The following is a 12,275-nucleotide window of genomic DNA, read 5'->3' as shown; positions in this document are numbered from 1 at the left end:
GAAACATAATGGAACTACACCCATGCCTACTGTCTAATTGGACTCCCTCTATGGGACCTGGTGATGACAAAGTTAAATAAAACAAATAAAATATAATATTTCTGGAAGTTTTCATTTCGGAGTTTCTTTCAGGAGATGACCATAGATTTGTTCAATTTCTACTTTGCCTACAGGTTCTAGGTATCTGGGCAGTTTTATTTTATAATTATTGAAATATGTCTAGGCTCTTTTTTTGTTCATGTGTTTAAGTAGCCTGATGTTTCTTAAATTGCTTCCTAGAGGGGTGGCTAGGTGGTACAGTGAAAAGAGCACCGGCCCTGGAGTCAAGAGGACCTGAGCTCAAATCCATCCTAGGACACTTAACACAAAAAAACTAGCCGTTTGACCTTGGGCAAGTCACTTAACCCCAACTGCCCCTCCAAAAGAAAAGCAAAAAAAAAATTGTTTCCTCAACCTGTTTTCCCTATGAAATATTTCACATTTTCTTCTTTTTGACTTTGTTTTATTATTTCTTGCTGTCTCAAGGAGTCATTAGCTTCCATTGGTCAATTCTAATTTTCAAGCAGTCATTTTTTAAAATAAGGTTTTGTACCTCATTTTCTAAGCTTCTAATGATCTTTTCCTCTTTTTTGAATAGCTCTCATTTCTTTTGCATCACTCTTTAGCTTTGCATCCAATCTGCATTTTTTCTTTGAGGCTCTGCTTAGATTAGTTTTCTTCTTGAACTTCACAGTCACCACTGTTGATCTTTATGGTGAGGTTCTTTTTTGTTTGCTTGCTTGCTAATCCTCCTAGACTTCATCTTGAGCTAGGACTTTACTTTAATGCTTTACAGGGGGTGGGCGGGTTGGGGAAGGGTAGACAGATGTCTAACCCTAAGTTTCAGCCCTTTTACCTACTGCTGCTTCCCCAGCTGGATCTCCAAGTTTTCTGTATTGCCAAAGCGGTGTAATCTAAGGAGAGAGGTCTGTTCAATGCCCTCTTCACCTGAGTTCTGCAAATCCCAGACCCAGGTTTGGGTACATGGGCTGGCGCCAGATGGAGAGTTTCCGTAGACTGCCGCTGGGATGTCACTCCCGGCCCACTGGCAGGTTCTGCAACTTCAAAGCCACCGTTCCCTCCGCTGACCCACCCGCCCTGGTCTGGAATCCTCTCCCAGTGACTTCCCTCCAGGCTTGGCCGGAGGTACTGCTCTGCTTCTGGCTCAGGACGTAACGGACTGGCTGGGGCAATGCCTGGGCCTCCCTGACACCATCCCTAGCCCTGGAACATCCCCAACGTGGCCCCAGTATGGGCCGGCCCCGCCACCCCACCCTGCCTCAGCTGGAAAAATGACTCACTGCCACCTTCCCTGCCCTTACGGCTGTGGAGAAGGCGGTGGACAGCCGGGCTCACAAGCGCCCTCTTACTCCCGCCATCTTGACTCCGCCTCCCCGGCGTCCACTCCCAAGGGGGCGGAGTCCGCCGGAGCGACGCCCCGCCCTCCGTCCTCTGACTCCGCCCCCTCCGCCCTCTGACTCCCCCCACCCCCTCCCGAGGCTCGCGCCTGGCTTCTGTTTCCGTGGGGGAAGAGGGGCGGGGAGCCACGGCGGCGGCCACGGCCACTTCCCGCCCTCGCTGACCTGCCTCACCTGGGAGAGAGATGCTGGAAGGGGCGGCCGCTGGTCCTCGGGCTCCTGCGGCTCCGGCTCCCTCCTCGCCCCGCCCCGCCCCTCCTGCGCTGGCGGGCCGGGCGCTGTCCGGGAGCCCAGACAGCCGGTCCCGACGCCGCCGGGGCCCCGCGGGTGAGAGAGCAGACCGCGCCCGAGGAGGTGAGGACGATTCTCCGACGCGGCCCGGCGCCGCTGCCGCAGCCGCCGGCCGCCCCTCCTCCTCCCGCCAGCCCCGGGACTCGGGCCCCCCCCGCCCCCCGGGGCGGGGGGGGCCCCCGGGGAGGGGGGGGGGGGGTCGCTGTCTGCCCACGCCGGGCCGGAAGGAGGCTCCGCGCCTTTTCTGCCTCGGGTTTGAAACCGGGGTCCTTGACGTGGGGTCGGAGGACTTGGAGGGCGGGGTGGGCGTGTGGTGGGAGCTAAGTCAACGTTTTTCAACATAATTGGTTTCTTTTTCTAATCCCGGGTGCATTTAAAAACATCCTTCTGAGGGCCCTTGCGGCGCGCCCGGACCCCCTCGTTTAAGCGCTTTTTATTTTGAAGTTTTGCCTCGGCACGGCCAGCATCGGTCGGCCCTTCCTCCACGCTGCCCGGGGATGGCTTTTGCGGCGGAACCGCTATGGCAGCGTTTGCTTGGGGGGTGACGGCACTTGGCCGGGTGGATGCCGCTGCCGAGCCCCTGCCGCCCCGCCTGGCCTTCCTGAAGGTAGGGCCGGACGGGACGCGGCCCCGAGATCCCGCCTGCAGAGCCCGGGGAAAGCCATGCGCGTCCCGGACACCAGACTGACCCGGCGAGCCCCGGGGAGAGACGCGCAGATGCAGTTTTAGGAAGGACCCTGAAGACCCCCTAGAGGGACCGGAGAAGTGGAGCGTGCGCTTCAGATCCCGGCCCAAAAGGGGATTTTTACAAAAGCTTGATGATTAGTGATTAGCTTAACTTTGTTAGTACTCTACTGAATTTTCCATCAAAGAAAACTTTTGAGTTGATCTGATGGTATCTGTTAAACTGGACCCATTCTCAAAAGCCATCCATTTGATTTCTTTTCTAAAAATTCGTTTCTATTGATATTTCTTGCTTTTAAATCACCTACATTTCCTGTTGTATGCCTACCCTTCCTTTTCTGGAGAGGCATCCTCTATAACAGTAGTCTTTGGGAAAAAAAGGAAACTAGGAGGGGTGACCTCTGACTTCTATAAAGGAGTGGGAAGAGGTGCTCCCTCCTATCTCATACCCATTTGATTTCTAATATTTTTGTCTTTTTGTTGTTGTTGAACTGACTTTCTGAGGAGAAAAATCCCTGAAGTTGTTCTCTAACCTTATTCCAGCAGATAAGAAGTTTGAATGGTAATTATAATCACTTATAAATAATTGTACAAACTTCAGCTATAATTAGATTAAAAAATTAGATTTTCTTAAGTTTTTAATATGCTTGTACATATATATATGTATATATATGCTTTTTCAGTGTGCTCTTCTGTATGTTGTCAACTCCTGTTTTATAGAATGACTTTGGTGACCTCTTTTGTAAAAATGAGATTTTTCTGAATAATCAATTATTGATTATCCACAACAAAAATTTAATCCAAATTAAATCTCTCTAATTTATAAGCTTGGTCAGGTAATTCCCCTCCTTCAGAATCTTCACTGGAACCCTATTACCTGCTTGATAGAATACAAACACTTTACTCCAGCTTTCAAAGCCCTCCATGAACCTTTCCAGTTGCTGAGTAGATAGATGGGCAGCTAGTTGGCACAATGGATAGAGTGCACATTCTATATTCAGTTAAATGGAATATTCAGTTATTTCCTCATCTTATTTTGTCCTTTTCTGACCTCCATATGAACATGCCATTCTCCTTGGCTAGCATGTAATTTTTCCCTACATCAGCTTGTTGAAATCCCTGCTGATGCTCCTTTCTCTGTGAAGCCTCTTGAGCCCCCAGCTAAATGATTACTTCCTCTTCAATCTTTCATGCTTTTCTGTTTGACCTTTCTAGAACACTGATCTTGGGTTCAGAAAATCTGAGTTCAAATCCCAATTCTGATGATGGTCACTTTTGGGACCTTGGACAAGTCAATTAACCTCTACCAACCCCAGTTTCCCTCTATGTAAAACGTGGATGATTAGTTTCTACCTCATAGGGTTGTTGTTAAGTTCAAATGACATAGTATGTACAAAATGCTTCGCAAATCTTAAGGCACTATAGAAATGTTAGTTGTTACTTTTATTAACCTTGGGCCTCTGAGGTTCCTTTCTGCTCCTGATTTATGTATAGATGGAGGTATTCATGGTTTTAAAATAATGCTTCCTTTCACTCTTGCCAGCTGAATGGGCATTACCCTGTTCTTTCCAATCCAATCAATGTTGAGCATCTGCTGAATACAGTGGCGGTGTGGTAGAGTGGAAAAAATATGTCAGTGACCAAAAAGCCAGAAAGACCTGTGTTTGCTAGCTGGCATTGGTCAAGGGAGTTTGCTCACCCTTGAGTTTCCTATAACCTATGAAATCCTAGGTCTGTTCTTTACCCTTATTGTATACTAAGTGCCCTGCTACATGCTGGAGCTTTTTTTTTTCCTTTTGAACTGAGTTGCACTGCCTCAGTCACACTCATCTTCTTGAGTTCAAATTTGGCCTCAGACACTAGCTGTGTGACCCTGGGCAAGTCACTTAATCTTATTTACCTCACCTATAAAATGAGCTGGAGTAGGAAATAGCAAACCACTCCAGTATTTTTGCCAAGAAAACCCCAAATGAGGTCACAAGAGTTGGACAGAACTGTATAGCAACAGTTACAGTTGTTCAGTTGGATTGACATAACTGCATGGCAACAACGACTGAGTGCTAGGGATACAAAGGCAAACAAATGAAAAAAAAAGCCCCTACCCAAAGAAGTAGACATTCTACTAGTGGCACAAAACATGTCGGTGAACAATATACAGGATAATTTAAAGATAGGAGAGAGTACTATCTCCTGGGGACACCAGGAAAGGTTTCCATAGGAAATGGCATGGGAGCTGAGTCTTGACTTCTTGGAAAGGTTTTGGCTCTTATCTGAGGGATTAACCTAACTTTAGCCCCAGTGATTACCGATAAGATGAATCTATTAAATTACAATATTGATGAGGCCTTCCTTTGGAATACTGAATCCATTTAAAATGAATCTTTTTGTTTTCTGGTCAGTATAGAATCAGTATTGGAAGAATTTTTATAAATTTAGCAAGGCTTTGTTGTTTTTTATTTAACATTTAGTACAATTGATAAAAATCTCATTAATACAAACATTTCATAAGAATTTTCCACATAATCTGCCAATGTTTATGTGCAATATTGAAGTCTAAACTGATTGCTTTTAATCATTTTAAACCTTTATTTTTCTGTAGGACTATTTTTTTTTGTAGTTTAATAATTTTTTTCCTGATTGTTTTTATTAGAAGAACCTTTGTTATACTGCAGTGTGCAGGAGCTGAAAATAGATTTGTTAGTGATCTCTGTAAGATTTGCAATAGCTCAAATTAAAAGAGTACTTTCCAAATTTTTCTTTTTGTAATTCTGCAGACAGACAAGAGTTAAAACTATTAGCCTAAACTATATAGATGCACTAGAGCTAGCATTGCGGTTTATATAATACTTCTTTTAGTTTCAAGGATATCCTGAAAATGCAGTTTTTATTAACAAGAAGATGCAGCCTTATTTTATTGTAGCATAACTTTGCTCAAGTTAACAAATCAACAACTCTCATTTTAGGTTGTGTGGAAAAATTTTATAGGTGTGGCCTCCTAGTATGCTTTCTACTCTAAGCTGGTTGAATTTGGACCATATCAACGAAAAAGATTCCATATACTATAGCAAAGATTGCAGATATTATAACAAGGGTTTACTAAGCATTTACATAGCAGATTTTATTTATGATAAGCCTATTGGAGAGTCCAATATTGTCCTCATTTTACTAATAAAGAAACAAGCTTATGTTGAGTGATTTTTCCATGGAGATTGATGCAGCTAGTTTACATGACAAAATGAAATAATCACATTTGTCTATTTGGAAGTAAAAGGGCCTTTCGTAATCTAAGAGATTATTGAGGGCAATGTTAAATTTCATAGTTAGGTAGTAAAAATCTTCAACTCAGGCCCTATTTTTTTGACTTGGAGGTACAAGTGACTGGTAGGCATACAAGGTTTTTGAGAGATTTTAAAGCAAAGGTTGTAGAGGGGATTGGCTGTTTTATAAGAGGTTGGACTAAGACAACCACTGAGATCCGTTCCAACTCCAATATTTTGGGGTTCTGAGCATCAGCAAGGTGATTGGATTGTATTTAAATAATAATAATTTAGCTAGTTCCTGGTGGGTCATCATCAGAAGTAATGCTAACTGGTGATGATGGGTTTGGCAGGGTGGATGGACCATGGGCAAATCTTGAAGACTGTCTACTAGGGCATGGAGGGGTTGCAATTTGTGTTGGTGGAGAGATTACCCACACATACAGAATTTAATATATGTAATAGTTTTGGGAATATTCCTTTATATTTCCACCATCAGTGGAAACTGACAACCTAACTATGTCTTCTCATCCTTTCTGTGTGATCTTGACTGTGTTCTTCTATAAATCCTCCATAGAAAATGTTCTCAACATGCTAGAGCTCTTCCTTTGGATCTTTTAATATGTCTTGGATACCTGGGTGGCACTGAGGCTGTCCATCTGCCTTGCTTTATGACTGGCTCACTTCTTTTTCTAGTTGTGTCCTAGAAGTATTATGAAAATAAAATTGGTTACATTAAGTGGAATTTAAATTTCTGTAATAATTTGTATCCACTTAGCACCTATTTGTGGTCCAGAGTAGTATTACAAATATTTCTTAAATCTATTAGGCTATGTATACCATAGGAATAGCTAGATAATTCAAGAGACCATTTATGGAAAGCATAAAAACTGATCATAGAAAGGAGTTGATCATATGCAAACAGTTCAGAATAATTTTTCTGAAACATGAAATTCTAATCTTTTTAGGTTGGCATATTGGCTAGAGTAGTGAGATTGAAGTCAGGCAGACCTGGGTTCAGATTCAACCTCTGACATTAGCTTTGTGGCAAGCCCTTATGTGTAAAATGAAGGAGATGTACTAAATGATTTTTAAGATTCCAGGTCCAATTTAGGAGGAGAATTGAATGAGTCATCTAAGTAATAAATCAACTATATTGATAAATCCGGATGACTGACTTTTGTTTACTTTTAAGGGGATGACATTTAGAGTTAAAGTTTTTGTTAAACTTTTATCTTGGAGCTAGGTGACTTAGGTAATGTAAATAATACTTCATTTAACCACATCAGTGAGAAAATGAACTTTTACACATAGATGAATTCTCTAGATAACTGAAATTTATCTTTCAAATACTAAACTTTTTTTTTTTTAAATCACTGGGGGGGAGGGAGAGCAGGCAGCTAGGTGGCACAGTGAATAGAGCACTGGCTCTGGAGTCAGGAGGACCTAAGTTCAAATCTGGCCTCAGACACTTCACACAAAAAACTAGCTGTGTGACCTTGGGCATGTCATTTAACCCTAATTGCCCTACTTTCCCCCCTCCAAAAAGCAAAAAAAAATCACTTTGCATGGAAATATTTCTAAAATGTATTGAACATTTTCCTAAGCCATAAACTGAAAAAGAATTTTACTTTCTTCTCAGTGATTATATTTCATTTCTGTGAACCACAGTTATTTCAATATACTATAGTACAGAGAGGACCCTATGATCTTTTGAAGTCAGTAAGGTTCTTTGCTTCCTGGAGAAACAAATGCCAAACTCCTTTGAGTTCTTGGACTGCTTTTAATAGGTTTTCTGTCTGTCTCCTTTCTTGCTGTTCTCAGTGTGCCCAAATTGGCATTAACAGCTCCTGTTCCTTACAGTTTGTTGCTTTTATTTGGATGACTGTAGCTGAGGGGTTATGGCAAAGGAACACAAAGAATTAGAGATTCATAGCTGCATGGGACATCAAAAGTGATGTGATACAAACCCTCTTTCCCATCCCATTGTACAGATGAGAAAAATGAAGACCGGAGAAGTTAAAAGAGATCTATCCATAATCACACAGCATTAGATGGCAGAACTAGGATTCAAGCCCAGGTTTTCTCACTCCATATATGAGACCTTAGTTTCTTCATTTGAATTGGAGTTGAAGTGACGTATTTAAGTCACATAGTAAATGGAAGAGAAAGGGTTTGAAACTTGAGTTTTCAAGTCTAAGTAAAAAAAAAAACTTATAGTGCTAGAAGTAGGGTTTGGTTGTTGATTTTTTGGTTGGGGGTGGCTATTTTTTATTCTGAACTTAAGAAATATCAAACAAAATGAGAATTTATTTCCATATACATAAGATAAAAGATACTTGAATTGCTATAATGTAGAGCTTTATGTTCTTTTATAATATGTTCAACATGTAAGATTCTAAGCTCTCCTGCTTTTCTGTGATTTAAAAGAATGACCCTCTTTTCTTTCTCTTTCAGTCCTGACCCTATCCCCTTTTCTAATCCCTCTCCCGGACATTGAAAAGAGAAACAAACAAACAAAAAATCCTTGTAATAGATATGCATTGTCAGGCAGACTGAATTCCCATATTGGTCATGTCCAAAAAATCTGTATCTCATTCTTAATCTAGAGTCTGTCACCTCTCAGGAGGTAAGTAGTATGCTTCATCTCTGGCACTCGTGTAGTGAGGTAGTTATTCCATTAAGGAGAATTCTTAAGTCTTCCTTTGATTTCATTGGTATATGGATCTAGTATTGTTATCCCTGGATCCTTCCTTCTTAACTGTAGTGTCTCCCAAAGTTCTATCCTGAGATATGTTACCTTCCCCCTTAACTTCCTTACCTTCTTATCTTCTGCTATAGACTTTCTCACTTGGTGATCTAATCATCTTCCATGGATTCAGTTTTCATTTTCATGCAGATGATTCTCAAATCTGATCATTAACCACTCTTCTCACATCTAGACTAACTTCTCCAACTGTGTATTGGATATCTCAAACTAGAAGTCCCATAGACATCTTAAAACATGTCCAAAATCGAACCTGTTATTTTATCACTCTCCCTTACCCCTAACACCTCCTTTCAGACTTATGTATTACTCTCCAGGGTACCACCAACCTCATGCAGTCACTTAGCCTTGAAACTGAGGCATTGTCCTTGACTCCTCACTCTCTCCTCAAGTAACCTCTTCTCTCCTCTGACACCACTTCTGACAGCAGGTGCAAGCACTCATCACTTCATACCTGGACTATTGCTGTGTGTCCTGATAGTTGATCCCCCTGCTTTAAGTCTCTCTCCACTCCAGTCCATCATCACTCAGCTGGCAAATAAGTCTTCCTGAAGCACAGGTTTGACCCTGTCAACCTACCTCTTCCCTCTTCCCCCGTTCAGTAAACTCCAATGACTCCCTGTCACCTCCAAGATGAAACATAAAATCCTGTTTGCCATTTAACTTAATCATAACTTGACTCCTCTTACCTTTGCCCAACGTATTCTTTGATATAGTAACACTGACCCTCTTGCTCTTCCTTCTGCAAAGCACTTCATCTTACTTCATCTAGAGACAGCTAGGTGGAGTCAGGAAGACTTGAGTTCAAATCCAACCTCAAACACTTTCTAGCTGCATGTCCCTGGGAAGACTGTTTACCTCTGTTTGGTCAACTGTACAGTGAGGATAAACCTTGCAAAGTTATTGTGGGGATCAAGTGAAATGATAATTGTAAAACATTTAGCACAGTGTTCAGCAGCGTATGGTAGGTGCTGTATAAGTGCTTTTTCCTTCCCTTTATAGGCATTTTCTCTGGCTCTGCCCTATACCTGGAATGCTCTCCTTTCTTATCTCTGTTGATTATCTCCAATTTATCTTGTATGTATCTTATTTATACATAATTATTATATATGTAGGTATATACAATATGTATGCAGAGTAGATGGAAAGGAGTCCTGATGAGGGAAGAACAGTATTGAGGAAGGCCTCTTGCAAAAGGTAGGATTTGACTTGAGTCTTGAAGGAAGCCGGGGAAACTACGAGATGGAGATGAGGACAGAAAGCATTCATTCACGGGTAGGACACAGCCAGTGTAAAGGCACAGGAGTAGGAAATAGCCATAGGCCAGTATGGTTGTGCCATTGAGTATGTGAAGAGGAGTTAAGGTTAAGAAGAGTGTAAAGGTGGTGGTAGAAAGTGGCCAGGTTGTGAAAAGTTTCAAAAGCCCAAACATAGGATTTTATATTTAATTCTGGAGGTAACAGGGAGCTACTGAAAAATTAATTTTGGGGGGGACAGACATGGTAAGACATGTGTTTTAGGAAAGTCATTCTACTTTGGCAACTGAGTGGAGGATGAATTATAATAGGGAGTAATTTGAGGCAAAGGAGACCAATTACAAGAGATATTATAGAAGTAGAAATTTTTCAAATTGGAATTTGGACTAGATGTGTGATATGAGTGAGTGTGAGAGGTGGATGTTAACAACCCAAGTGATGAGCCTGGGTTGCTGGGAGGATAGTAACACCTTTGATAGTAATGAGAACGTTTGGAAGAAGGGAAGATTTGAAGAGGAAAAATAATGAGTTTTGATTTGGATATATTGAGTTTGAAATGCCATAAGGACATCCAGTTCAAGGTTTCCAAAAGGTAATTGGTGATGTAAGACTGGGTTTTAGGAGACAGACTAGGACTGGATACATAGATTTGGAAATCATTTGCTCAGAGATAATAATTGAGCCCATGGGATCTGATGAGATCACCAGTGAAATAATCTGGAGTAGGAATTTTTATCCTTTTTTGTATTATAGGCCTTTTTAGCAGTCTGTTGAAGCCTTCTTAGAATAATATTTTAAAAAAATAAAATTTAAATTTAAAAAAACAAAGCATTACAAAGGAAGCCAATTATATTGAAATATACTTATCAAAATCTTTCAGGAAAGCAAGTTCATGGCCCTTCATTAAGAACCCCTTGTCTATAGGAAAAAGAGTAGAGGGTCTGGGGCGGCTAGATGGCTCAGTGAATAGAGCACCGGCCCTGAAGTCAGGAGGACCTGAGTTCAAATCCGGCCTCAGACACTTAACACAAAAACTAGCCATGTGACCTTGGGCAAGTCATTTAACCCCAACTGCCCTCCAAAAAAGCAAAAAAAAAAAAAATTAGAGTCCAGGGCAAAGCCTTGGGGAATACCTAAAGTTTGTGGATTTGACCTAGATGAAGGTGAGACTAAGTGAGACAGGTAGTAGGAAAACCAGGAGAGACTAGTATAACATAAGCTTAGAGAGGAGGACAAGGTCAGCAGCAGTGCCAGATGTTGCAGAGAGGTCAAGAAATATTGGGACACTATTACATTTGGCAATTAAGAGATCTTTGGGACATGACCAAAAAGTTGGAGGAATAGACATATTCTTTGATCCTTAAGACCTCTTAACAATAATAATGATAATTGCAATTATAATAATAATCAACATTTAGTGCTTACTGTGTGCCAGGCATTGTACTAAGCACTTTACAAATATTATTTCATTTGACCCCCCACAACAACTCTGGGAATGTTGCTATTATTATCCTCATTTTACAGATGAGGAAACTCAGACAAACAGAGGCTAAGTGTCTGAAGAAGAATTTGAACTCAGATCCTTCTGTCTCTAGGCTAGTGCTTTATTCACTGCTCCACTTGCTGCCACAAAACTTCCTTAAATAAGAAATATGCACAAGATTTAAAATAATTGTAGCTGTCTTCAGTTATTGCTGTTTTGCTGCAAGGACACCAAGGAATCTAATGAGGTAACAGCGTGATGTGTTCTTGGCAGACAAAGCTAATCCCCAATCTTTAACTTGATTACTAGGTAGGCCCTCTAGACTGCACAGAGGCTTGTGCTCTAGAATCTATTCAGCAATTGACTCCTTCTGTCACTAAGTCTCTGTCAACACACCAGACTTTTCCCCTTACACTGTCATTCTGTGGCAACAAGTAGCAAAACTCAGTTCTGCCCACCCTCCCTTATAAGAAAATATTGTGCTTCCAAAGATAATATCCTGTGTGTGGAGAGGGGAAATCAGGAGCAATCCACATATAGAAGCATGGGAGAGCGTGGACAAGAAAAGAGATTTTTATGGCAACTAGGAAAGAAAATGAACTTGGAGGGGGGCGGAGTCAAGATGGCAGAGTAGAAACAGGACCTCCACATGACTCCGGCTCTCACCACCTCCAATCCATGTAAAAGGGGACTCTGAACAAACTTTGGAGCTACAGAGCCCACAAAATGACACAGAGAAGCTAACCTCCCACTGAGGACAGCCCAGCAGGAATCGGCCAGCTCAGCACTCTGCCCAGCTCCACGCCCAGGTTTTAGCCCCAGGGTGGGCCTGACCTGCTGGAGGGACTCCAGATCACCAGCAGCTGTGGCGATCCAGAAATATCAACACATAGATGCTAAAGACAAAGTGAGAGGTCAGTGCAGTGTGGACTTTGGGATCCAGTAGTTGGGAGCTTTGGTGCTGAGGGCTACAGCACAGCTGCTGCCACTTGGCAGCTTCAGCTCCTGGATTGCAGTCTAGGGTGGAGGTCCTGGGGTGTGTGACCAGGCTGCCAGAGCATGTGGAGGCTTCAGAGAGGG

The 12,275-nt window shown here is 42.1% G+C and overlaps 1 protein-coding gene across 2 annotated transcripts in view; it reads left to right on the top strand.

Moving 5' to 3' along the window:
- Positions 1–1,554: 1,554 nt before the first annotated feature.
- TMCO3 (transmembrane and coiled-coil domains 3) overlaps positions 1,555–12,275 on the top strand; it is an 84,386-nt gene continuing 73,665 nt past the window's right edge. The window contains exon 1 of one of the 2 annotated variants that reach the window (XR_011169435.1): positions 1,555–1,811. The gene's annotated coding sequence lies outside the window, so the exon portion shown is untranslated. The remainder of the gene's footprint in view (positions 1,812–12,275) is intronic. The other variant, XM_069094071.1, reaches the window with a different exon arrangement.

This window comes from Petaurus breviceps, unplaced genomic scaffold (genome assembly GCF_028583685.1).
Source record: "Petaurus breviceps papuanus isolate PSGF00001 unplaced genomic scaffold, PetGlider_PUasm1.0 214, whole genome shotgun sequence".
Lineage (NCBI taxonomy): Eukaryota > Metazoa > Chordata > Mammalia > Diprotodontia > Petauridae > Petaurus > Petaurus breviceps.
Note: the sequence above shows the minus strand (reverse complement) of the source record. Positions and strands in the feature narration are given on the sequence as shown.